Genomic DNA, 25,932 nt, shown 5'->3' with positions numbered 1-25,932 from the left:
ATTTGTAATAAAAGTGGGCCTGGTTTATGGCCCGTTCCCACCCTTAAATATGTATCCCCTATTTGTCATCAAAATTTATTATAAATTTATTAAACTTAGTGGGAGATAAAGATTTGAAGACAATGGTGGGCCTAGCAGACAATAAAGACCGAAGAAATGTATATTGGAAGCTCAATGTAGTAGGATTGCATTGCATACTTACATATCACCTTGGATTGGACTTAGACTTGTGATTGGCAACCACGGGTCGAGTAGATCTAGGCATCGATCATCTTTTATATAATATTTGATATTATTGTTGTATGCATGTTTAGACTAAATTGCATGAATCCCGCAAACATACAAATTTTTAAATGATGAGACAAATTTTTCAAAATTAAAATCCCTCATTTTAAATATGATTTAAAATGAATATCAAGATTAACAAAAGGAAATTTAAATATTGTTTAAATGTTCCTACCTTCCATCAACGATCAATGTATGAGATGCTACCCGCGGGCATGGTCCGTATCATATTATTGGGGGGCCCGTTCGTCGAAAAGCTGTACATTAGATCGACACATGTTGTAAGTTGGGTGGAACTCCCATGAGATTGGCTAATATTATTGGGGGATCCATACGGCGACCGTCCATCACAACTTAATATTGGTGGGTCATCTTGACATGTCACAATAAACGACGTCATATTATTGGGCTCTTATTGGACATGAGGTAAAAACATGGGGGTTGTTTTGGAAGCAATTGGGCTCTACCTTTTGAAAATTATGGTTGACTGATATTATTCGGGACTATGATTTGTCAATTGGACTCCATGTTCCCACTAAGGAAACCAGTTTCTCATTTTCACTAGAGGGTGGTGAAATCGTTAAAATAGTGGGAGTGTAATTCATAAAATTAATCTCGACTTATTTTATGTCTTAGTAAATTAATTAAACAATAAATGATTATTGTCTGTTTCTTTTCAGTATTTCATTATGATGAATTCGCGCAATCCACTATTCTCTATTCAAGAACAAAAAAAACTGACGAGCGCTAACTATACAGAATGGTTCTGTAAGTTAAAGATTGTTCTAAGTTCGGAAAAGGTTTTCTACGTGTTAGAAAAGTCTCCTCCGAAGGAAGCCCCGGCTAATGTGAGTCCGGAAGAGTTGACCAAACTTGATAAATGGTGGGACCATGATATCAAGGCCAAATGCTACATGCAGGCTTCGATGTCTGATGAACTTCAGAGGCGATTTGAGGATGCAGTGAATGCTGCTGACATTCACAAGACCCTCAAGGAACTTTTTGGAGCTCAGTCAAGATCCGAGAGGTACGCCACTGCCAAAGAGCTAATGACATGCCGCATGCGAGATGGGACTTCTGTCCATGAGCATGGGGTACACATGATCGGGCTCATTGAAAAGTTTATAACACTCGATTTGACATTGGAGCACGAACTGAATGCGGACTTATTAATTTTCTCTCTTCCTTCGTCGTTTGACGGTTTTGTGATGAACTTCAATATGAACAAGATAGAGGCCACCCTTGAAGAGATGGTCAATATGATTGTCACTTATGAGGCCACATTAAAGAAGGATAAACCGGTACTCTTGGTAGGCTCCTCTTCTAACTCTAAGAAGGGACCAAGTGCAAAGGGTAAGAAAAGTTCTGCCCAACCCAAGAAAACTGGACCCAAGAAGAAGAACAAGTCAAAGGCTTCAAACGTGAACAAATCTGAAGATGTTTGCCATCACTGCAAGAAACCCGGTCATTGGAAATGTAACTGCAAAGAATATCTCGAGCAGTTGCGAACTGCAAAGGGTATGTTTTATATTGAAATAAATGTTTCACTTAATACTACTTCTTGGGTATTGGAAACCAGATGTGGATCTCACATTTGCAATGACTTGCAGGTGAGATGACAAGAAGTCGTAAGCTTAGGATGGGTGAGACCCAGTTGAGGCTCGAAAATGGTTCTAGAGTTGAAGCCAAAGCTGTGGGAGACGTTTATTTAATTCTGCAGAACAATTTTAAGATATTTTTGAGAGATGTTTTATTTGTGTCAGATTTGGTTAAAAACATTATTTCTGTTTCTATGCTTGATAGAGATGGTTTTTCTTGAAATTTTGTGAATGAGATTTGCAATATTTACAAGAATGAATGTTTAATTGGATGTGGACAACTTGAAAACGATCTATATAACTTAAAATTGAAAGACGTACCAGTTAATTATGTTGATAAACTGGCAACAACACTTAAAAGGAAAAACGATAGTCAAAACCCAGCAAACCTTTGGCATGCTAGGCTAGGTCATATTTCCTCACGAAGGATGAACAAGCTAGTGGGAGTGGGAATGTTTGATTCGTCAGATATAAACTCTCTACCTACTTGTGAGTCCTGTTTGAAAGGAAAAATGACTAAAACACCTTTTAAGGGAAAACCTGAACGTAGTCAAAATCTATTGGATTTGATCCATACAGATGTTTGTGGCCCATTTAGTATTGGTACTAAATATGGTCACACCTACTTCATTACCTTTACTGATGATTATTCTAGGTATGGGTATTTATATTTAATGAAATATAAATCTAAATCGTTTGAAATGTTCAAAGAATTCAAGAATGAAGTAGAAAACCAGCTAGGTAAAAGTATTAAAGCACTTCGATCTGATCGAGGCGGTGAATACTTGAGTACCGAGTTTTTGAACTATCTGAAAGAAAATGGAATTCTTTCTCAGTGGACTCCTCCTGCCTTATCTCAGCTTAATGGTGTAGCAGAGCGTCGTAATCGAACTCTGTTGGACATGGTTTGATCTATGATGAGCTTCACTGAGCTCCCACCCTCGTTTTGGGGCTATGCACTTGAAACGGCGGTATTGTTATTGAACAATGTCCACACTAAAGCAGTGAACAAAACACCATATGAATTATGGACTGGAAAAACTCCTAAGTATTCGTACTTGAGGATTTGGAGATGTCCTGCTTACGTGAAGCAGAATGTGGGAGATAAGTTGGATAGTCGATCCACTTTATGTTATTTTATAGGATATCCAAAGAATTCGATCGGATATTATTTCTATCATCCTACTGAAACAAAAGTGTTTGTTTCTAGGAATGCCACCTTCCTTGAGAAGGAATTCTTACTTGATAGAAAAGGCAAAATGATGGAACTCGAAGAAGTTCGAGAAGAACCCGAAATACAAAATAGCAACCCCACACCTCAGGAACCAATAATTGAAATGCCACCTCTTAGAAGATCCGAAAGGACTTCTAGACCTCCTGATCAACTTAATCTCCTACTTGAAGGGGATCAAAGCGAGCCCATCGTTGGATGTGATTCAAGAAACTTCAAGGAGGCAATTTTTTATGCCGATTCGAATTTATGGCTTGAAGCCATGCAGTCTGAAATAGACTCCATGCATGCAAACCAAGTTTTTTCTTTAGTAGATCCTCCCGATGGAATTATTCCTATAGGGTGTAAATGGATCTACAAGAGAAAACTTGGGCCTGATGGTAAGGTGCTGACCTACAAGGCACGATTGGTCGCAAAAGGTTATACACAAAGACAAGGTGTTGACTATGATGAAACTTTTTTACCAGTCGCAATGTTCAAGTCCATAAGAATCTTAATTGCCATAGCAGCATGGTATGACTATGAGATATGGCAGATGGATGTGAAGACTGCGTTTCTTAATGGAAACATTAAGGAAGAAATCTATATGATGCAGCCCAAGGGATTCACATCCATGGGAAGCGAGCATAAGGTATGCAAGCTTCAGAGATCAATTTATGGTCTCAAACAGGCGTCAAGAAATTGGAACCAGAGATTTGATGAAACTATAAAAGACTTTGGTTTCATCAAGAACCCGGAGGAACCGTGCGTGTACAAGAAAGTAGTTAAGGATGCTGTGACATTCTTAGTACTTTATGTTGATGACATCCTACTCATTGGGAATGATGTAGGGAAGTTGCAGTCAACAAAGATATGGTTATCAGGTAGATTCTCGATGAAGGACTTGGGTGAGGCATCCTATATTATAGGAATACAGATCTATAGAGATAGATCTAAAAGAATGATAGGACTCACTCAAGCAACCTACATCGACACCATATTGAAGAGGTTTTCCATGGATGAGTTAAAGAAAGGACATCTACCTATGTGCCATGGAGTTTCTCTATCCAATTCAATGTCTCCCAAGACTGACGAAGAGATAGAGAAAATGACATACATACCATATGCGTCAGCTATAGGTAGTATCATGTATTGGATGATATCTACCAGACCAGATGTAGCCTTTGCTCTGAGTGTCAGGAGCAGATATCAAGCGAACCCTGGTCAAATGCTTTGGAAAGCTGTGAAGGATATTCTTAAGTACTTGAGAAGGACTAAGAATATATTCATGGTTTATGGGGGAAGAGAATTGAAATTGGAAGACTATACCGACTCTAGCTTCCAAAGCGACGTGGATGACTCGAAATCAACCTCTGGATTTGTGGTAGCGCTTATCGCATACGCCCAAATTACCCGACTCAATCAAATAAACAAATAATGCAGTAGTGTGAGTAGGGATCGTTCCCACGAGGAAAGGTAAATTTAAAAGTGTTCTTTAAAATAAAAGGGGGGTTTTGGGTTGAGATTAACTACTAAAAATTTTAGCAATTAAATAATTATATTATCACTATCATGCAAGATTAAAAATTAACTGAGGAAATCAATATGAAATAAGACTTGGTATCGGTCGACTACACCCTTGATATTCATTCATTCAATCATCGATTCACTAAAATAAAAATTAATCTCATCAAATATTCGTCATTGGAAATTTAATTCCAGTCTCACCTTAATTTTAGTTAAATAGACAACAGCAGTCTAAGTTAACCCTTACCCCATAAACTAACCCAATACCAGCGATCAGATTTAAATTTACGGTAGCATTCAAACTAGTAAAACTGACGAAACTAGACAACACAAACACCAGCGGTTGTATTTAGCCTAGTCAATTATTATCCCTACAAAATAATAAATTCAACAGCAGAAAATATTACACGCAGTTGCTTCGCAAATTAGAGGTTTCAAACAATTATGGATTTGAATTCTAATTTAGCTTTTGTTTGTATAATGAAATCCTAAGATGGCCAATCTAAAAATCTCATACACAAGCATATCAATCAATTCAGAATAATTCTTGATACTTGATAAAAATCAAACATTGTAAATCAAAATCTCATGAATAAGTAAAATCAAGGGTTTTGTCTTCCTCAACCAAGTATTAAAGTTTAGCCAACAATACTCATGACAAAATTCATAAAAATCAAATAAAAATTCAGAAAACTCTAATTCCCAAGAGAAGAATAAAACCTAGCCTCCAATCTCTCCAAAAACGTCTGATCAAAAAAATAAAAACGGAATAATAGTCTAATAAAGGCTAGGAACTAAATTAACAAAGTTTCCAAAAATATAATTTGTTCCCGAAACACGGCTCTCGCTCGATCTGCAACATTCTGCGGATCGAGCGAGAGAAAATTGCAGCTGCTACTATCTTGCGGAAAATGGGTCTCGCTCGATCTGCAACATTCTGCGGATCGAGCGAGAGATAATTCAGCCTCCACTGTCTTCATAATGTAGGTGCTCGCTCGATCCGCATACTTCTGCAGATCGAGCGAGAGATGGTTCCAGAAAATTCCCGGCCTTTCCTTTGCTTCAAACTTCCATTCCTCCGAGGTTCCTTCTTAGTCCGCAAAATAAGCGACCTAACCATAAAAACAAGAATCCCATCATGCAAACACTGAAAATGCAAAACTAACAAAATGCTAAAATAAAACATTCAACTAATGCAAAACAACAACAAAAATGACACTAATAAATGCAACAAAAACACAACTATCAAATACCCCCACACTTGAACCTTGCTCGCCCTCGAGCAAGTTATGCAAAACAAAATGAAACAAAACAAAAACATAAGCAAGGATGAATCATGCAAAGCATAGCCTCAGAGAAAATCGCTTTCATCTAAAAATAAGTTCATAGCAACTCTCAATTATCAATGATACACCTTCAGTCGAATGCGAACGTGTGTGTGTGCCATGTTACCCCAGTTACATGCAACTTCAAAAGACAAAAGTTTCAAGACTGTTCGCCGACCTATTAACAATTCAGTGTAAGCTACACTATCAAGAACTCTCCTCCTAACAATCCTTCAACACAACACAACTTTCTTGAGAATAATTACGCACCTCCGGATTTTGCACCCGGTATTGCAATAGCCCCAATAATTACCCGCAAACTTAGCTACAACAAATACAGGATTAGAATTTCAATCCCCTCGTCTATAGCCCGGATGGAGCATCAACCCCATTCTATCCGCATACTTAGCCTCGATCTTGCTCTTTTAGGAATTTAATCCTATCAAGGCCCGGATGGAGTTGTACATTTATTATTAATTTTTTTTTCTTTCTATTTTTCTAGGTGCGCCCAAGATCATTTATGTCATATCAAAGAAATCATCAAGATTCAAACTCTATCAAGTTTCACAAACACCTATTGTCGTGCAATGGTCCAACAGACATCCACGATATCTAATACATCGCTATACTTCACTGGTTAAACATGCGTGCTTAAGAATATTCAACAAACAACCTACGGTTTCTCAAATCCAATCAAGAGTTAAATTTTTTCAAAAATCCATTTTTTTCCAACTAACTCGTCATAGGCTAAAAAGACTACAAATCATCCTCAAGTCATGTATTTGGACAACACAAACGAACATAACAAAACGATGCATAACAACACAAGAAAATGTACAACGAAACAAAAGAAACAAAATGCATGTAAAGCAACCCCCCCACACTTAAACGATACATTGTCCTCAATGCAAAAACAAAAGAACACAACCAAATAACTAAACAGAATGAAATGCAAAAACACAAAACGGGACTCCCCTGATCTATCGGTCTGCGGCATCTTCCTCGTCAGCCTCCGGAGGAAGGATAGGGGCAGCGTATTGAAATGGGAAGGGTGGCGGGTATGGCAGAGCGGCTGGCACGACATTTGGATCAAGACCATGATGGATTGTCAGATAACGCAACAAAGCATCCAAAGCCTGCGCATTATGCGCCGCCACCGTGTTGTAGGCATCCTGATGGTGGGCGAAAGCCGAAAGCTCGCGGATGGCATCAGCTTGAGATCTTCAAGCAGGGGGTGGTGGTCGTGACGGAGCTTGCGGTGGCTAGAAGTGGCCATCCCTCATAAAGTGCTTTACACGGTGTGCCCTCTTTGCTTCGATGAAAGCGGAGTCGAGTGGTCGCTGAGGTGACAACCACTCTTCATCATTCCTAATGGCAACACCGGCGCGCAAGCATAAACGGGAGATGATCGTGGGGAAGTAGAGACCCAGTGTGATATTATGGATGGACCTGTGGATCTCACTATGAAGAACTCGTCCCACATTAATGGGGGCTCCGACTTCCAGCGCATAAAGAATGGTGGCGCGTTCTAGAATAACTTCACTAGAATGCAAATTCGGCATCAGACGCCGAATCACAAGGCCATACCATGTAGCAGGAATTACACGCAAGAACCGCTCCTTGAAGCTTAGTATAGAAGCGGGACCAACCCATGTAGTGCTGGGAAACGCCAGTTGATCAAGTAATTCGGTCAAATGCGGACCATTTTGTTGGCTTTGGTAGAGCGAGTCGTCCACCTCCGGTATTTCTAATAAGGCATTCAGCTCATGGGGTAGAAAAGAGATCAATTTCCCCCGTACAAATTCCTTGCTATCTGTGCGCTCAGCTGCATTGGCATAGAATTCCCGTACAAGTGGCACTACAGCTGGTGCAGGGTCCTCGCAAAATTTCGTCCACCCACGGTCATGAATAGTATGGACAATCTCGGGATAGGCCAAATTTTTCTCAAAGCCACGTTCAGGAATAGGGGAGCAACTCACCTTTGCTTTGAAGTATCGATTACGAGCGGCTTCACTAACAAAGTGGCCGACAAACTCGGCATAATTACGATCAGCGGCCCGAGAAGAAGATTCGCCTTGTTGCCGGGTGCGTTTGGGGCCCATAAAGAGTAAGGAGTGGAGAGTAGAAGTGATAGGGGCAATTTGTCGAACACCTTGTGGGCGAAGAAGAATCCGTCAACTCCTTGAAGAATACAAGTGCAACCACAAAACACGACGTCCGGAATACGCTTAATAGGAGAAGGCCCGACGGAAAGAATCCCAAAAGAGAAAACAAACTCGATATTTTCAACCGGCTGTGAAGCAATTTTTTTTTTTCGACGATGGAGACCGGAGAAGATAATCGGAGAAGAGTGTTCCGATGAGGTAGAGCGGTGCTTCCGAGAGATCCCTGTGATAGAAATTGAATCAAGAATTAAAATAGAGGAAATTGGATGCAAGACTTAGGGGGGGTGTAGGGAGGATGAACGAGAGGAAGAGAGGAAAGAATTAAGAAAAGAGAGAAAGGAAAGATAGAATCTGCGATATTTAAGGCAAAAAGAGCTCTCGCTCGATCCGCAAGATGTTGCGGAAAATTTCCAAACTTACTGTCCCGATGAAAAGTGTGCTCGCTCGATCCGCAAGATGTTGCGGATCGAGCGAGACCAAAATGCATACCTTACTGTCCCGAGCAAAAACACGCTCGCTCGATCCGCAAGATGTTGCGGATCGAGCGAGACACAAAAAATAATATTTTTAGATTTTTCAAAATTTCGAAAAAATAAATAAAAAATAAAACAAGAAACAACAAAAACATAAAATAAGACTAAATAAAGCAGAAGAAATAAAAAAAACCGAGCAAAAGTAAAAAGGAAAGAAACACTGGGTTGCCTCCCAGTCAGCGCTAAATTTGCAGTCAGTCTATAGCTCGACTGCATGTTGCAGTTCCTCAGGGTGGTTTAAATCTGGTTCCTTTGTCCACCTTTACCCACTTCATAATTTTTCCAATCAATGTTCCATGCCTTTTCTGCTTCGACTTCTTGGCGATTCTTTTCGCTCGGTCAGGAGGATGTTTTGTCGCTGTTTTTGGTGCCTGCATATCAGAGATAAAATTTTCAGCAGTAGAAATTTCAGCAGGCGTTGCAAGTATATTAACAACACTTTCACAAACAGGATTTTTCAGGGCATCAAAAATATTAAACTTGGCAATTTTCCCATCGAATTCCATAGTGAGAGTACCGTTATCAACATCTATTACAGACTTAGAAGTTTTCAAGAATGGTCTTCCTAATAAAATAGGATTATTCAATTCATTGTTTTTCATGTCAAGAATATAAAAATCAGCCGGGAAGACCAATTCGCCAACTTGCACTAGGACATCTTCTAATAAACCCCTCGGGAAAATAGTAGATCGATCAGCCATTTGGATAACAATATCAGTTTCATTCAAAGACCCAAGATTTAAGGAAGTATATACAGAGTATGGCATGACATTAATCGACGCTCCTAAATCTAGCATGGCTGTATCAAGCTGAACATCTCCTATTTTACATGGAATCGAGAACATACCTAGGTCCTTGCATTTTGCAGGTACCTTTCTTTGAATAACAGCAGAGACCTGTTCTCCCAATTCAACTTTCTTACAACCCTTCAATTTTTGTTCTCTTTTCGCAGTACATAATTCTTTCAAAAATTTAGCATAGCGAGGTACTTGCTTAATAGCATCTAACAGTGGAATGTTTACCTCGCATCTACGAAAATTTTCATAGAGCTCCTTAATCCCCTCATTTTTCCTAGAATCCTTCAAAGCTAAGGGAAAAGGGGCTACATGTTTATACTCAGAAAAAGGGGGAAACTTACCTCGCGGTGCTTCTTTAGGGATGGGCTCACTCTCCTCCACCTTAGATTCTTTGTCCCCTTCAGTCTCTACCGGTTCTTTGACCAATCCATTTTGAATCTGCAGCTCTTCTCCACTCCTCAAAGTAATAGTACTCACATTCTCCCTCGGATTCACCACTGTTTGTGAAGGCAAACGGCTGGAATTTTGTGCTTCCAACTTACTGATTGCTGCAGCGAGCTGCCCCATTTGGGTATTTAAGTTTTGGATGCTCGTCCGGGTGTCCTGTTGAAAAGCCAAAGTATTAGTGGCAAGATTCTGAACTATGTTTTCAAGAGACTCACCTGGCGTAGGAATCTGAGGGCAGTGTGGTGGAGGGTACGGTTGCCTATAAGATTGATTGTGCTGTGGTGCTTGAGGTCCAGGCTGATTTGCTTGTGGATTGCCATATCTGAGGTTTGGATGATCCTTCCAACCTGGATTGTATGTGTTAGAGTAAGGATCATACCTCTGCTGAGGTGGCCCTGGAAATCCTCCAGCTGCATTGACTTGTTCTGCATATCCCTCTTGAAGAGTGGGACACATGTCAGTTGCATGTCCCACTTGAGTACAAATTCCACGTACCTTAGCAATTTGTCCATTCCCTACAGCCATATGACGCACAAGAGACGTCAGTTCGCTCAGTTGTTGTTCAAGGGAAAAAACGTTTACCTCGTTACTTTTTCTGGGCACAGGATCACTTCTGGTGGTGCCAAATTGCTGAGAATTGGCAGCCATATTCTCTATTAGATTTCTTGCTTGCACTGGAGTTTTATCCACGAAAACCCCACCACTGGCCGCATCCAGCATACTCCTGTCATGAGACAACAACCCTTCATAACAGTATTGAATTAGTAAATTTTCACTTATCTGGTGCTGCGGACAGCTGGCGCAAAGTTTCTTGAAGCGCTCCCAATACTCGTGCAGTGACTCTCCCATCTGCTGTTTGCACCCATAAATTTCTTTTCGGATGTTTGCTGCTCTAGAAGCTGGAAAGTACTTATCTAAAAATATCCTCTTCATCTCAGTCCAGGTGGTGATGGATCCAGAAGGTAGGTAGTACAACCAATCCTTAGCATAACTCTATAAAGAGAAAGGAAAGGCTCTGAGCTGAATCTGTTCCTCTGTAACTCCATGCGGTTTCATGCTTGAACACACCACGTGAAATTCTATCAGATGTTTGTGCGGATCCTCACCTGCAAGATCATGAAAAGCAGGCAGTAAGTGTATCAGTCCAGATTTCAATTCATAATTAGCATTATTTTCTAGAGTGGGGAAAGTAATGCATAAGGGCTGTTGGTTAGGATCAGGAGTGCCCAATTGTCTCAAACTCAGATTGGCGTTAGCAGCCATCTCTTTTTCTGGGAATGCAGCTCGAGCAGCTTCCTCTTGTTGTTTCCTATGAAGTTCTCTCCTCCGCGTATGCAAGGTCCTTTCTATTTCCGAATCGTAGAGAAAATCTTCTTCAGCAGAGTCATCTGAAAGCATGAACAAACCAGAGTAGCACTACGAGGAATTAAAAAAAAAATTAAAATTAAAAATAAAATAAGAAGAACACAATAAATTAACACCGTCCCCGGCAACGGCGCCAAAATTTGGTAGCGCTTATCGCGTAAGCCCAAATTACCCGACTCAATCAGATAAACAAATAATGCAGTAGTGTGAGTAGGGATCGTTCCCACGAGGAAAGGTAAATTTAAAAGTGTTCTTTAAAATAAAAGGGGGGTTTTGGGTTGAGATTAACTACTAAAAATTTTAGCAATTAAATAATTAAATTATCACTATCATGCAAGATTAAAAATTAACTGAGGAAATAAATTCGAAATAAGACTTGGTATCGGTCGACTACACCCTTGATATTCATTCATTCAATCATCGATTCACTAAAATAAAAATTAATCTCATCAAATATTCGTCATTGGAAATTTAATTCCAGTCTCACCTTAATTTTAGTTAACTAGACAACAGCAGTCTAAGTTAACCCTTACCCCATAAACTAACCCAATACCAGCGATCAGATTTAAATTCACGGTAGCATTCAAACCAGTAAAACAGACGAAACTAGACAACACAAACACCAGCGGTTGTATTTAGCCTAGTCAATTATTATCCCTACGAAATAATAAATTCAACATCAGAAAATATTACACGCAGTTGCTTCGCAAATTAGAGGTTTCAAACAATTACGGATTTGAATTCTAATTTAGCTTTTGTTTGTATAATGAAATCCTAAGATGACCAATCTAAAAATCTCATACACAAGCATATCAATCAATTTAGAATAATTCTTGATACTTGATAAAAATCAAACATTGTAAATCAAAATCTCATGAATAAGTAAAATCAAGGGTTTTGTCTTCCTCAACCAAGTATTAAAGTTTAGCCAACAATACTCATGACAAAATTCATAAAAATCAAAGAAAAATTCAGAAAACTCTAATTCCCAAGAGAAGAAGAAAACCTAGCCTCCAATCTCTCCAAAAACGTCTGATCAAAAAAATAAAAACGGAATAATAGTTTAATAAAGGCTAGGAACTAAATTAACAAAGTTTCCAAAAATATAATTTTTTCCCGAAACATGGCTCTCGCTCGATCTGCAACATTCTGCGGATCGAGCGAGAGAAAATTGCAGCTGCTACTGTCTTGCAGAAAACGGGTCTCACTCGATCTGCAACATTCTGCGGATCGAGCGAGAGATAATTCAGCCTCCACTGTCTTCATAATGTAGGTGCTCGCTCGATCCGCATACTTCTGCAGATCGAGCGAGAGATGGTTTCCAGAAAATTCCCGGCCTTTCCTTTGCTTCAAACTTCCGTTCCTCCGAGGTTCCTTCTTAGTCCGCAAAATAAGCAACCTAACCATAAAAACAAGAATCCCATCATGCAAACACTGAAAATGCAAAACGAACAAAATGCTAAAATAAAACATGCAACTAATGCAAAACAACAACAAAAATGACACTAATAAATGCAACAAAAACACAACTATCAATTTGTATTCATGCTCAATGGTGGTGCTGTCTCTTGGAAGAGTTCCAAGCAGGACACCACAGTGGATTCCACAACTGAGGCAGAGTACATTGCAGCATCAGCTGCTGCTAAAGAGGCCGTTTGGATGAGGAATTTCGTCCAAGAGTTGGGGGTCATTCCTGAAGCTGTTGGTCCAGTTCCGGTGTACTGTGACAACACTGGTGCCGTTGCTCAGGCAAAGGAACCAAGGTCTCATCAAAGATCCAAACACATACTGAGGAAATACCACATCATCCGGGAGATCACGGAAAGAGGAGACATTACTGTCGAGAGAGTGGCCTCTGCAAACAATATCGATGATCCACTTACTAAGCCCTTGCCAGGACCATTATTTTACAAACATCGCGAAGCAATGAGACTACGTAGTATGATTAGTTGGCTTTAGGGCAAGTGGGAGATTGAAAGAGTGGGTGCCCTGTTAGCCAACTTGTGGCTAAGGGACTTTATGATTCTATTTGTAAACAATCTTTGTTTAATATAATTTACACTTTATATTGGCATTTACTTTATATTTTATCATATTGTTATGTTGTGACGTGCTATACAATGTTTAGATAAAGACCTTGAATATACTAAAGTGTATGAAAGATGTGATAGTGGATATGGATGACTATCATGAAACACACCTTGTAATCACTGTATATTCTAAACCAGTTCCTAGTCAATTGAGCCGTCCGCAATAAGGATAAGGATTGCTCAAGATTGAGACTAGCATTTGCTATGCCGAGTACCACGTTTCATTGGTATGGAACATAGAGATGTTCGAAGCATGCAAATGGATATTCATTTGATGGATGATCGAACTACCCTATTTGGACGTTCCAAGTGGTTTTCACTAATTGAGTGGATAAGTCCGCGGTTTTGGTTGTACACCATTAGTCCTTACTACTTGAAACATCATGGAGACTCTATATGCTAGTACTGTACTTTGACTCGTTTACCGACTCTATGAGGGTCATCAGGTGTCGAGATTGGGTACAGTTACGACATATATAGGAGTCAATGCTTTGTTGTCAAGGATTCACCACACGCTTGAGAGTATGGATATCCTATGCGATTTGAGGAGATATTAGTGTGACAAATCTCTGGCCAGAGTACATGATGTGCTTTGGGTTACTTGGTTTCCTAGTTGCACATGCGATGTCACTATTTGATCTTCAAGATGTATTGCATAGTTATCGAATCTCAAACGACTCTCGATATACCAATGGTTGTTGATTCGATCGGGATATATGGATGAAGGGACCGTACTGTACGCTAACCAAAACCTACTGATTCTTGCAGGCACTATCATTGATACCTAGGGAATCATGGGGCAATTTTGCTAGGCCCTCTTACCATGATTCGATGGGTAAGTCGAAAATTGTTGTTCCGAGTTACAAGGAGTTATGGGCCCACAACTAGCTGTATCCCTGAACCATTGAGGGTTACACAAGTAATAGATTTCTAATCTCCGTTGAGATAATTAAATTTAATGAGTTAAATTTAGCAAATGAGAAGTAGGACTTCTTATTAATGAGTAGAGGGAGTGAGATTTCCTGAAATGACATAGGGATGCCATTTTTGGAAACCACTGAATTCGGATTCAGAAAATTTATCTTGACATTAAAATGTACAGAAAAGGTTTCTGTACACATTGGTAAAATCGGTTTGTCAATTTAAGTCACGATAAATTTTATATTAATTTCTGAACATGCGGGCTTTGCTTGTCAGGCTTGAACTTATGACTAATGGGCCCTAAGCTGTTAGCAGCCCATGTTATAAATAATTTATTGCAGTACAAAAATTACACAACACAGCTCACAAATTTCGAAACCTAAAGAGCACTCTCCCTAGGGTTTCGGCCGCCCCCCCTCTCTCTATGTTTGATTTTTCAGTCTGCAAATTGTCGAGTTTGAAGTCTGATTAAACAGATCAGATCTGTTTATTCTCTTTGTAGAAACTTCTGATAGACTTTCTAGTGCAGTCTATCAGAGGGATTAAGAATTCTATTTGTGGACCTGATTCAGGAGTTGATCGAGCGAGTCATCAGTTCCTGGGATATACAAGAAGAGCAGAATTTTCTGTTGGAGTCTATAACCTCAAGTTAAGACTTGAGAGGTAAAATTTAATTCTGTTTTATTTTACTTGTTTGTTTTAATCATTAGGATTTAATACCCATGATCTGGAATCATTCCAGATCAAAAAATAAAAATTTTAAACTTCCGCTGCTAAGGGTATCACATCTGACTGATCCGAGAACGTGTTCCAATAGCCTGTTGCCTAGGAGGCTGATTAATTGTCTGACTTCCTCCTGCTCTGCTTTGTGATTGTGGATGTGGTTGAAACGAGTGAAAAGATCTCTCAAGATGAGTTACTGATCGAGATGATCCAGTACCCTGTGAACTACCAGAACCACGTTGTGGGCATACTCGAGCAAAATGTCCGGTTTGATGGCATATATGACAACTGCCAAATACTCCTCTACATTGGTCACTGGCATGTCGTCCACCACATTTATTGCAATACACACCAGCAGAACCAGAACCCTATTCAGACTTGGATCGTTGTTGGCCACTAGAACATGAGGAGCTACTACTCTACTTGTTAAACTGCTTTCCCTTAGGTTTTAAGAATTCCCTTTGACTGCTACTACTACCTCCTGCTTCAAATCGAGGTGGTGGTTGAGGAACCTGTGGTTGATCGGAAGATAGTGCAGGTATAGCTGATGGTGGTGTGAATGGTATTCCCTTCTGTCTAACCAACCCAGCTTCAGCACCCTTGGCTTTGTCAAGTGCATCAGCAAGGTTGTTAGGTCTTCCATATTCACCAAGGTAAAGATGTCCGGATTCAGTCCATTCACAAAATGATCTGCCTTAACTTCTTCATTTTCATCCACATGTGGCGCAAATGTCAATAGAGTTGAGAACTTGGCCACATAATCTTCCACATTTAAGTTTCCTTGCTTAAATTAGCAAACTCGGCTCCCTTGTCCTTTTTGTACGACACTGGGAAAAACCGTTGATAAAATGCAGTTTTAAATAAATTCCAAGTTATTGTCGTACCTTTGTTCTCCATGGTTTTCTCGGCACTGATCCACCAAATCTTGGCCACTTCATGAAGTTGATGTATCACCAATCGGAGTCGACGTTCATCAGTGTAATCTAGGGATTCAAATTGTTGATCGATATCTTCCAACCAGTTTTTGCACTCAACAGGATTCTCTGTCCCATTCAAGGTTGGTGGTTTAAATGACTGATATATTTTCAACAGTGTCTCCATCGGAGTGGCAGTCACAACCATCGGATCCCCGGAAGTACTACCCTGTTCAGGTCGAGGAGCTTCAGTTACTTGAGGCACTGTCGGTGCTACAACTGCCTGTTCTGGAACTAGAACTGCACCTGTCTGTATAGCCACTGTTCTTTGAGGCATATCTGATAATTAAACATATTAGTGCATAATTTAGCAATATATCTCAGCCCACAGTTCTGTTTCAGTCTTCCTCTGATTAGAACAATTATGCCTTTTCAAGAGATCGAATCTGATTAAGAATCCATGATGATTCATTCTCAATAATACATACTTCCAATTACATCAGGTATTCAAGGAAATATGTAATTCTGAAAGCAGTAAATAAATTCAAATCATAATCATGCTTTAAGAAGAAATAAATCAATCAAAATGACTCGATCAACCCCTCTCATTCTAGTTCAAGTCCAAGACCTTACGCTTTGATACCACCTGTTGTGAGGGCTCGGGTCGCTAATTCAATTCATATGGCATTTAATGATTAAAAGATAATGAAACCAAGTTTAGTTAAAAAAAAAAGACCAATTTTTTTTTTTTTTTAAAAAGAGCACCTCGCTCGATCGGTTAAAATCAATCGATCGAGTGGACAAAAAAATTCCCATTCTCTGGTTTGGAAAATAACATGTCTCTCTTGATCGGTCAAGTTCAACCGATCGATCGAGCATAAAATGCAAACTCTCGGGTTTGCAAATTAACCTGCCTCGCTCGATCGGTCAAACTCAACCGATCGAGCGGGCTTGCCCTGCTAAAAATTCTACAGCTATCTTTTGATGTCAAGACATGTTCCAATCTATTTCAATCAAGTACAAACTCAATGAATCAACTCTAAACATGTTATACAAGCAAGAACCAGTTTAGAACAATAAGGGTTACAAGTTTATTCAACTGCAACTATACATGATTGCTAAAACTACACAAGTTGAGTTCCAATCTTCAACCATAGAGTTCGTACACTACTTAGCAACATAAACCTGCTAACTTGTTCAACATAACATATTTGACACCATATCAACATCTAGACCCGAGTCCTCACGTGCTAAACTCTCTCAAGAGCTATCAAGTCCGTCTTTGGCTAGCTCCTGCCTCTCCTATTTCCATGCACACATACAAAACAAAGAAATAGCCAGATAAACTTCAGTGAGAAATCATTCCCAGTATAAAAGATATATACATGCTTTAACAATCATAAAACAACTCAAGATATAAATTAAAGCAGTAACACATCGTAACCGATGTCTGTCATTGAGGTTTTAAGCCACTCACGGCCTCAAGATTCATATCTGAACCCTGGTGTCAAGATTCGTATACGATCTTAACATGGATATCCATTTTCTTTGCTTAGTAACCAACACAACGTCATTATCATCAATATAATCAAAGATCCACTACCTGTGATGGATCATAAACTCAATTCTAAATCATGAATATAAGCATAAACGAAAAGTATGTGATTTTCTTTGGGACTACTCAAGATACTTCAGCCTCGAGTACCAAAATTCCCTTTTTGAGCGATATCATTTTATACCTTCCAATCTCTTGCTTCTGAATGCTTCAAATCTGAAAACATATCATCAAGAACACATATCAAATTCTATTCAATGCATCAACCACTCTTCAATATCAAACTTCCAATACAATTGCTTCAATCCTTCTTCAATTCTTGCTCGGTTCGAAAGCTACAATGTCGAGCTCGTCAACTCTTATTCATAGCTGAAATGAAGTGTTTAAGATCAAGACATATCAGCTAAGAATTTAATCTAGTTCAGCTCAAGCAACAATACATCAAAACGGCTTCAATTCACAAACCGACGGCGTAACGACTAAAAATCAATAACCGTAAAAATATCGAACTCCATCAAATATACTTCAAACCAACATATACCAGCATGATATCATCAAAATTTCAACATATAAGGTACAAGGGTTCGAGATTATGGCTGTACAATCATAGAAAATACAAACGAGATCCATACTTCGCTCCGATTCCGAATATACATGATATAAAAGTTTATGAAAATGAATAGAGAATCAAATATGATTCCTCCAATATACTGATCTTGAAACATGCTGAAAACAAGTGAATACTTACATCAAATCAAAGCTCTTCTCGCAAGGATCGCAACGCTATGTTTGGAATTAAAATCAGGTAACCAGAACTCAAGATATTGAAATTTGAAGATGATAAGAAATGCTTCCAAATCTGAAGATGGTGTCTCGGCTCTTGAATGAAGAATTCTGAAGGATATACATACACTCACATGTGAATACATATAAAAATAACAAGTGTCCAATAAATTATGCCTTATTTGCACTTTAGTCCCTCAAGTTTTCACTATTTTCAATTCAGTCCCCAAAAACTCAAAATAATTCAATTTCAATCCTAATCAATTTAAGAATATTAGAATTTAAATCAAAACTCTAAATATTCCCAAATTAAATATTCTCGGATTAAAATTAAATAATTTTGTGGCTTTACAGGGTGCGTAATAAGTATCTAGTGATAATGGTGTCTTCAGAGACTCCGAGGTGAGTTATACCAAGTGCAATGATTGTCGAGTTTCGATACGGAATATGAAGTGTTTCCATATGTCTGTGCACAGTGGAATGTTCCAGTCGAGCATATTGGTGGGAGCTTGCCTTAGACTTGATGTGTGTACAGTAATTGCGAGTATGTATAACTATCAGGGGGATGTCCATCGATTGGAATTCATGGGTGAATAACCTATGGTTGAGATGATGTAGATCATCAGAGATACGATGATTGTCATTGCGGCATATGCGTATGAATTTGCAGACCAATGGTTCATGAAAGGATTTTTTGACATGATTTTCATGTGTTTATAGTTCCTTTACGACATAGTATTGAGTATACTAAGAAACGTGAACTGTGGTTAGTACTATACTGGATAGTCTGAGTACCAAGTAATTGATTCGGAAAGCTTGTTTTGCTTTGGAGTAGCACGGGAAAGATAATTAGTCTAGGTAATCATGTGAAGTAGTTATGTTGTAGTATGACTTTGTGTCAACTGAATTCTCTTCAGGAGAAATTCAGGATTTATTGTGTCAGCATAGTGTGGGGAATGGTGTTTCCTGGCTAGAGGTGTTATGCACCGAGAGCTTTTTGGAACCATCGGATGGTTAGATTTAGTTTGGTGATTCGACGAATGTCATAAGACAGTCAGGTTATGACTTGGTCTTCGTTAGTCTAATACTTTTCCTCGGGATGATGATCTTGATCGAGCGGGTATTTGTATCCTTCGTGATCAGTGAGATCGTGGTCAGGATGGAAGATGTATCAGTGTTGTGATACATTAGTGCCAGAGAATTTCGACTGTCGTCAAGTAGCACAGTAGTTTTCAGCTGGGAGAATGCTAATGCGGTTAAACATTAATGAAGCTTACAGGAATTTAGACAAGAGTCTGAGTATGTCGAAAGCTATTCGACCAGACGGGCAATAACAATTTTTAATACGTTCTCGAGGTTTTACCCTAGATTTCGAGGACGAAATCTTTTAAGGGGGGGTGAATGTAGTGACCCGTATCTCTAATTAGCGATTAATGATTATGTAAATCGTGTGATCATGTTTTGATTTTTTAATACATGATTAAGGAGATTTCAAATGGATTAACGAACTTCAGAAATGGACTCAGAATGATCGGAAATGGCCCTAAGGGTGACCAAGAACAGAAGCAACGTTCGTGGAACGGACGCAACATTCTAGCCATATGATGTCATCCGTGACGTCAGTAAGATGACATCATTGCTTACAACCATGATGTGACAATCGGACGCAACGTTCGTCGGACGGACGCAACGATGGCTAACGAACGTAACGATAGAGGAACGGACGTTCTGTTTGCTGTCTATAAATAGAGGTGCCAAGGCTCATTTGGAACTCGCATCTCTCCTCTCTTCCCTCTCTTTTATTTGCCTTCTAACTTAGATCTAGGAAATTCTAGGCGTCCTATTGGGAATCCAAAATTAGCGGAGCGATCCCGGCGTCGTAGCAGAGCTGTGCCTATGTTTTGGGGCAGTCTCCATCAGTGGGCTGTCGACAGACGCAGATATAACTTTGTCTTCCTAAAATTATTTGGGAGAATGGAATAGCTTAGTTAAGGCTTTTAGAGTTTAAATGAATGATGCATGGATATTTGCATTGTAGATCTGATGATAGGCTTGGAACCTAGAGTGGGACTGCTAGGGCTTCCTATAGTAAGGTACGTAAGTACTGACTGAGATGGCTAGCATGATATATATTATATGTGTTGCATGAGTATGTGCTATATGTTTTCCATGATTTACTGCTTTAGCACATGCATGCTTTTATACCGGACCGCATCCCGAGGGATGTGAGTTATTGACAGTTTCCATAGGAAGCTTGTATCTCATCATGGACTCGAATCAGGTATTGTCAGTTTCCATATGGGCCTTGCGTCCTGTTTTGGCTTCGAGTCAGGTTTGGGGAGACTCAGCCCCTGGTTTTGCTATCACTAGGAGCGACCACGATGATGCAGTAGACGCTATAGTCGGTAGGAGAATATGGGAGCGGCACTGCGGATTAGCTATCCAACACAGCCTTGCATATTCTTGTCACCCTGAGTATACTGTTTTACCTTTGTTTTAAATACACTTATGTGTTGTATATATTATATATATCATTGCTTATGTATTGAGCTTAGAGCTCACGTCTAGTATTTTCTGTATGTCTGGACACCCCATTCGACGGGGCAGGTGTAGGTGCAGGATTGAGCACCAGGAGCTTAGAGTAGCCAGAGACCAGTGAAGACAACAGGATTAGCTGTAGGTCTTTACCCTTAGGATTTTTATAATTCGATTGGGTTGTTTATTGGTTTATTTAACCGGTTGTATTCTGTCGGTCTACTTTTATTTAATTCTTTCGTAGCGATTTATTTTTAATGCATGCCTAATTATGCTCTAAACTCTGATCAGGTAGTGGATCCGGGTAAGGTCGCTACATGAATTCTTATTGCAGTTTTTGATTCTATCTCTTTCTTATGTGATTGAACTGCATTCGATTTCGAGGATGAAATCAGTTCTTAGAAGGGGAAAATTGTAACACCCCAAAATTAGCCTAACTGAGATTATAGGAGTTTATTATTGATCATAAGATATTAGGAAAGTCGAGGGTTGAATCGATATTTGATCAGGGACTGAATTGCAAATTTTTTAGGAATTCAAGGACCGAAGTGCAATTTTTCTAATTTTTACTAAGTATTGTATATTTATGAGAATAATAGGCGTGTGAGTCATAATCTTCTCCTTCTCATTTTTCTTTTGGCCGATCCACCATAGCCTCGCCCCTTTGAGCTTTCTAATTCCAGTTTTTGCTCGATCCGTCCTATAGAATTTCAATCCGAATGTATATTCGCGATCACGACTGCGAAATCTCCGTTGTACCGTAAGTTTTTGTATTGACCCGTATCCGTAATTAAAAATTAATGACTATATTAATCGTGTGATCATGTTTTGAATTATTAATACATGATTAAGGAAATTTTAAATGGGTTAACGTACTTTGGAAATGGATTCAGAATGATCGAAAATGGCCCGAATGGTGACCAGGAACGGAAGCAACGTTCACGATCGGAAGCAACTTTCTGGCCTAATGATGTAATCCGTGATGTCAGCAAGATGATGTCATTGCTTACGCACTTTATGGGACATCGGAAGCAACAAAGAGGAACGAACACAACGTTCGGCAGAACGGACGCAATGATGGGGAACGGACGTTCCGTTCCGTGTCTATAAATAGAGGAGCCGAGATTCATTCCAACTCGCACCTCTCCTCTCTTCTCTCTCGATTCCTACGCCTTCTAACTCAGATCTAGGGAGTTCTAGGCATTCTATGGGGAATCCGGAAGTGGCATAGCGATCCAGGTATCGTAGCGGAGCTGTGGCCTAGTTTTGAGGCAATTTCCATTAACGGGATGACGACGGACGTAGGTATAGCTATGATCTCCTTAAATTATTTAGGAGTATGCAATAGCTTAGTTAAGGCTTTTAGAGCTTAATGAATGATACATGGGTATTTTCATTGTAGAGTTGATGATAGGCTTGGAACCTAGAGTGGGACTGCTAGAAACTGCCTGTAATAAGGTACGTAAGTACTGACTAAGATAGCCAGCGGGTTTTGCATGATTATATGTTGCATTTTTGTGTCATATTATTATGCAGCATGTGCATATCATATTGTGTCTGTCCATATTTTGAGATGAGCCATGTAGGGCCGCTCAGCCCTGTTCGGACGGTTGATGTCGAGTGCCCCGCGACCGACGGGTTAGCCTGCACTAGCATCTGGAAGACACGGTCTACGTCCTTTAGGAATGAGCAGTGTACACAGGGTTTGCTCCCCGGGTTGTACCACTCATGTCCTAGGTGCCATTACTTAGCAGTTGTATACAGTTATCCCAGATATGGATACCCTGTCATGTGCATGCATCATATTTGTATGTTTTACCCGTGCTTTCGTATTGAGGTTAGAGCTCACGTTCAGTCTTCTTTTGTGTATCTGGACACCCCATTCGACGGGGCAGGTGTAGTTGCATGATTGAGCACCAGGAGCTTGGAGTAGCCAGTGACCAGTGAAGACAACAGGATTAGCTGTATGTTTTTGCCCTTTAGGCTTATTTATTTGATTGATTTGTATAATCAAATTTGGTTTATTTTAACCAGTTGTATTCTGCCGGTCTGCTTTTATTTAAGTCTTCCGCAGCGATTTATTTCATGCATGCTTAATTATGCTCTTAACTCTGATTAGGTAGTGGATCCGGATAGAGTCGCTACATTTATTGGTATCAAAGCGCATGCATGCAAGAGACTTAGGATATAGTATTAAAGACTTTGGGTTATCCTTATAGGATTGATGAGACCTTGGAATAGGTGATGATGCGGTCATTAGATTGCTCGAAGACTATCATCATCGGCAGGATTTTTGAAGATTTGGCTTATGGGATTCCAGCAAGTGCGGACAGGAGCGATGGATCATGTCTGAGATTTCGAGACGTCTACTCACATGGGTCCTAGCTTTGGATCAATTACCGGATTTCAAAGGCAGTGGTATAGGATTGGTGGGGACTTACTTGATGTTTGCATCTGTACAGTCATTACCATGATGACACTACTCTGAAGATTCTCCAATCATAGTTGGAGAGATTGTCAGATAGACCTTTACCAGGGAATGCCTTGAGTGCCTAAAGCATAACAGTTTTCGAGCGTAAGGTCATTAAACTCATGAAGAACATGGTATTGCCAGTACGCCTATATCGATGCTTTTGGTAGGCATACGAGAAACTTCATGTTCAAAAGCATGATTCGATTACAAGAAGAGAGCTGACGGTGTATCGTGAGCAGAAGAGGTCGACTGACATGCACTGACCCAGAGCATAGCTGGTTAGCTATCACGTGCCATTTCTCCGGAGTTCTTCGCGGAAGGACATGTAAAGAGACTTGGTCGGGAGTATGCGTGTATCGATGTGTGTGTCGATTAGAAGCTTCATGCTCAAGAAACGAAGACTAGTGCGATGATTTAAATACTATAGTGATGTAATTGTAAACAATATTTCAGTTGTAATGAATCATCATACTTTGGTTGTATCATTTCAAGTTTGTTTGTACATTTCATGGTATTTTTGGAATAATGTAATTGTATTACATGAGATTGTAATAAAGAAATTGTACATAACTTGAAATAAATGATACATGTTTTATTTATTCAGCAAATCGTGAATGATTGCATGATTGTGCGGAAGGATGGCTTGGTTTTAGTTGATTATTGTTCAACTATTGTAGCTCATGGGATTTGAGTGGGCCGATTGTAAAAATGTAACTTGCGGTTAGTCAGTGGACTAAGTTAGTGCCAGTGATAAGGTGATTGATCTGCAGGCATGGGGATATTGTCCGGTTTAGAACATTGAGCTTTGTTCTAGGTTTTTTCCTTAGAACAGTAGGTTGTCTGACCTTTGATAGGTTTTGACTTGTGATGATGGGTTTTCATCGGGATGCCAGGTCCAGTATATGCCAAGAGTTGTGGACTATGACCATGACTAGACGTGATGGGGCGCGACCCTATGCCAGTATTACTCTGGGAGTCCTTGTACTTCAGAGGTTACCTGGAAGCCTTCGTGCTTCAGGAGATGGCGGTGGGAAGGCTACTCAGTCTAGGGATTTGGCGACAGTCACAGCAGGGTATGACCTTGGATTAGATATCAGGTTTAATATCGATGGTTCTATATCGTCTGGTGTGCCAGAGATATAGGTGGAGTATTCTGCTGTGGGAACAAGTCTTGGAAGGATTTCCTTGACGAGTGCGTACTCTGAGCAGATAGGTTTTAACCTTTGGGTTACTGCTAGACGTGTGGATCTAGTAGGTGGTTAGATTTCTACCAGCGATGACTAGGGGTTGTCATCAGCGTGCGGTTAGAATTTTCTTGTGATAGGAGTTATCCAAGAACTTGGATGGGATGTTGTTTTAAAACTTTGACTCGAATACGAGAACTACTCCATGATGATTGATTTCATCTGTGATGAATTATATCATATATTAAGGATTGTAGAGGACTAATTGAGATGAGAGGGAAGCATGGCCTATGACCATGAAACATTGGTAGTTGTCCAGGTGGGTTATTGTGGTAAGCTTCCTTAGTCTTGAATTATTGCACAATCTTAGCAATGGACATAATCAGGAGTGTGTCCGGAGATTGTGATAATCTATGGGATTCGTTAGTTATGATTTTTGGACTTGATGAGCCGCGATGTTCATCCTGAATGAACGAGGTAAGGATAGTGAGTCAAGTTTTTGCGCTAAGTACTGTCTGATATTTTCAGAGGCTGAGCGTAGGATTTTCCATGGGATGGAAATGATCTAAGTTGATAGATCGCAATGCGAATCTTGGGCTTAGTTCGTCTTGATGTTGTTGGGGGTGATTCGACGAATGTCGTAAACCAGTCAGGTTATGACTTGGTCTTCATCAGTCTGATATTTCCTTTGGGACGATGATCTCGATCAAGCGAGTATGTGTATCCTTCGTGATCAGGGAGATCCTGGTCAGAAGGGAAGATGTATCAGTGTTGTGATATGTTAGGGCCAGAAGAGTTCGACTGTCGACCAATAGCGCAGTAATCTTCAGTTGGAAGAATGTTAATGTGGTTCAGCATTAATGGAGCTTATAGGGAATTCGACAAGAGTCTGAGTTGTCGGAAGCTAATTCGACCAGACACTCAGGAAAGTGTCTCTAGTATGTTCTCGAGGTTTTACCCTAGATTTCAAGGACGAAATCTTTTAAGGGGGGGAGAATGTAGTGACCCGTATCCGTAATTAATGATTAATTACTATATTAATCGTGTGATCATGTTTTGAATTATTAATACATGATTAAGGAAATTTCAAATGGGTTAACGGACTTCGGAAATGGATTAAAAATGTTCAAAAATGGCCCGAAGGGTGACCAGGAACGGAAGCAACGTTCATGATCAGAAGCAACGTTCTGGCCTACTGATGTCATCCATGATGTCAGCAAGATGATGTCATTGCTTATGCACTTGATGGGACATCGGAAGCAACGAAGAGGAACGGACGCAACGTTCGGCAGAACGGACGCAACGATGGGAAACGGACGTTCCGTTCAGTGTCTATAAATAGAGGAGCCGAGATTCATTCCAACTCGCACCTCTCCTCTCTTCTCTCTCGATTACTAGGCCTTCTAACTCAGATCTAGGGAGTTCTAGGCATCCTATGGGAAATCCGAAAGTGGCATAGCGATCCAGGCGTCGTAGCGGAGCTGTAGCCTAGTTTTGAGGCA

The sequence above is a fragment of the Henckelia pumila genome, chromosome 4 (genome assembly GCF_033568475.1).
Source record: "Henckelia pumila isolate YLH828 chromosome 4, ASM3356847v2, whole genome shotgun sequence".
In the NCBI taxonomy this organism is placed as follows: Eukaryota; Viridiplantae; Streptophyta; class Magnoliopsida; order Lamiales; family Gesneriaceae; genus Henckelia; species Henckelia pumila.
This window is presented reverse-complemented; position numbering follows the sequence as displayed.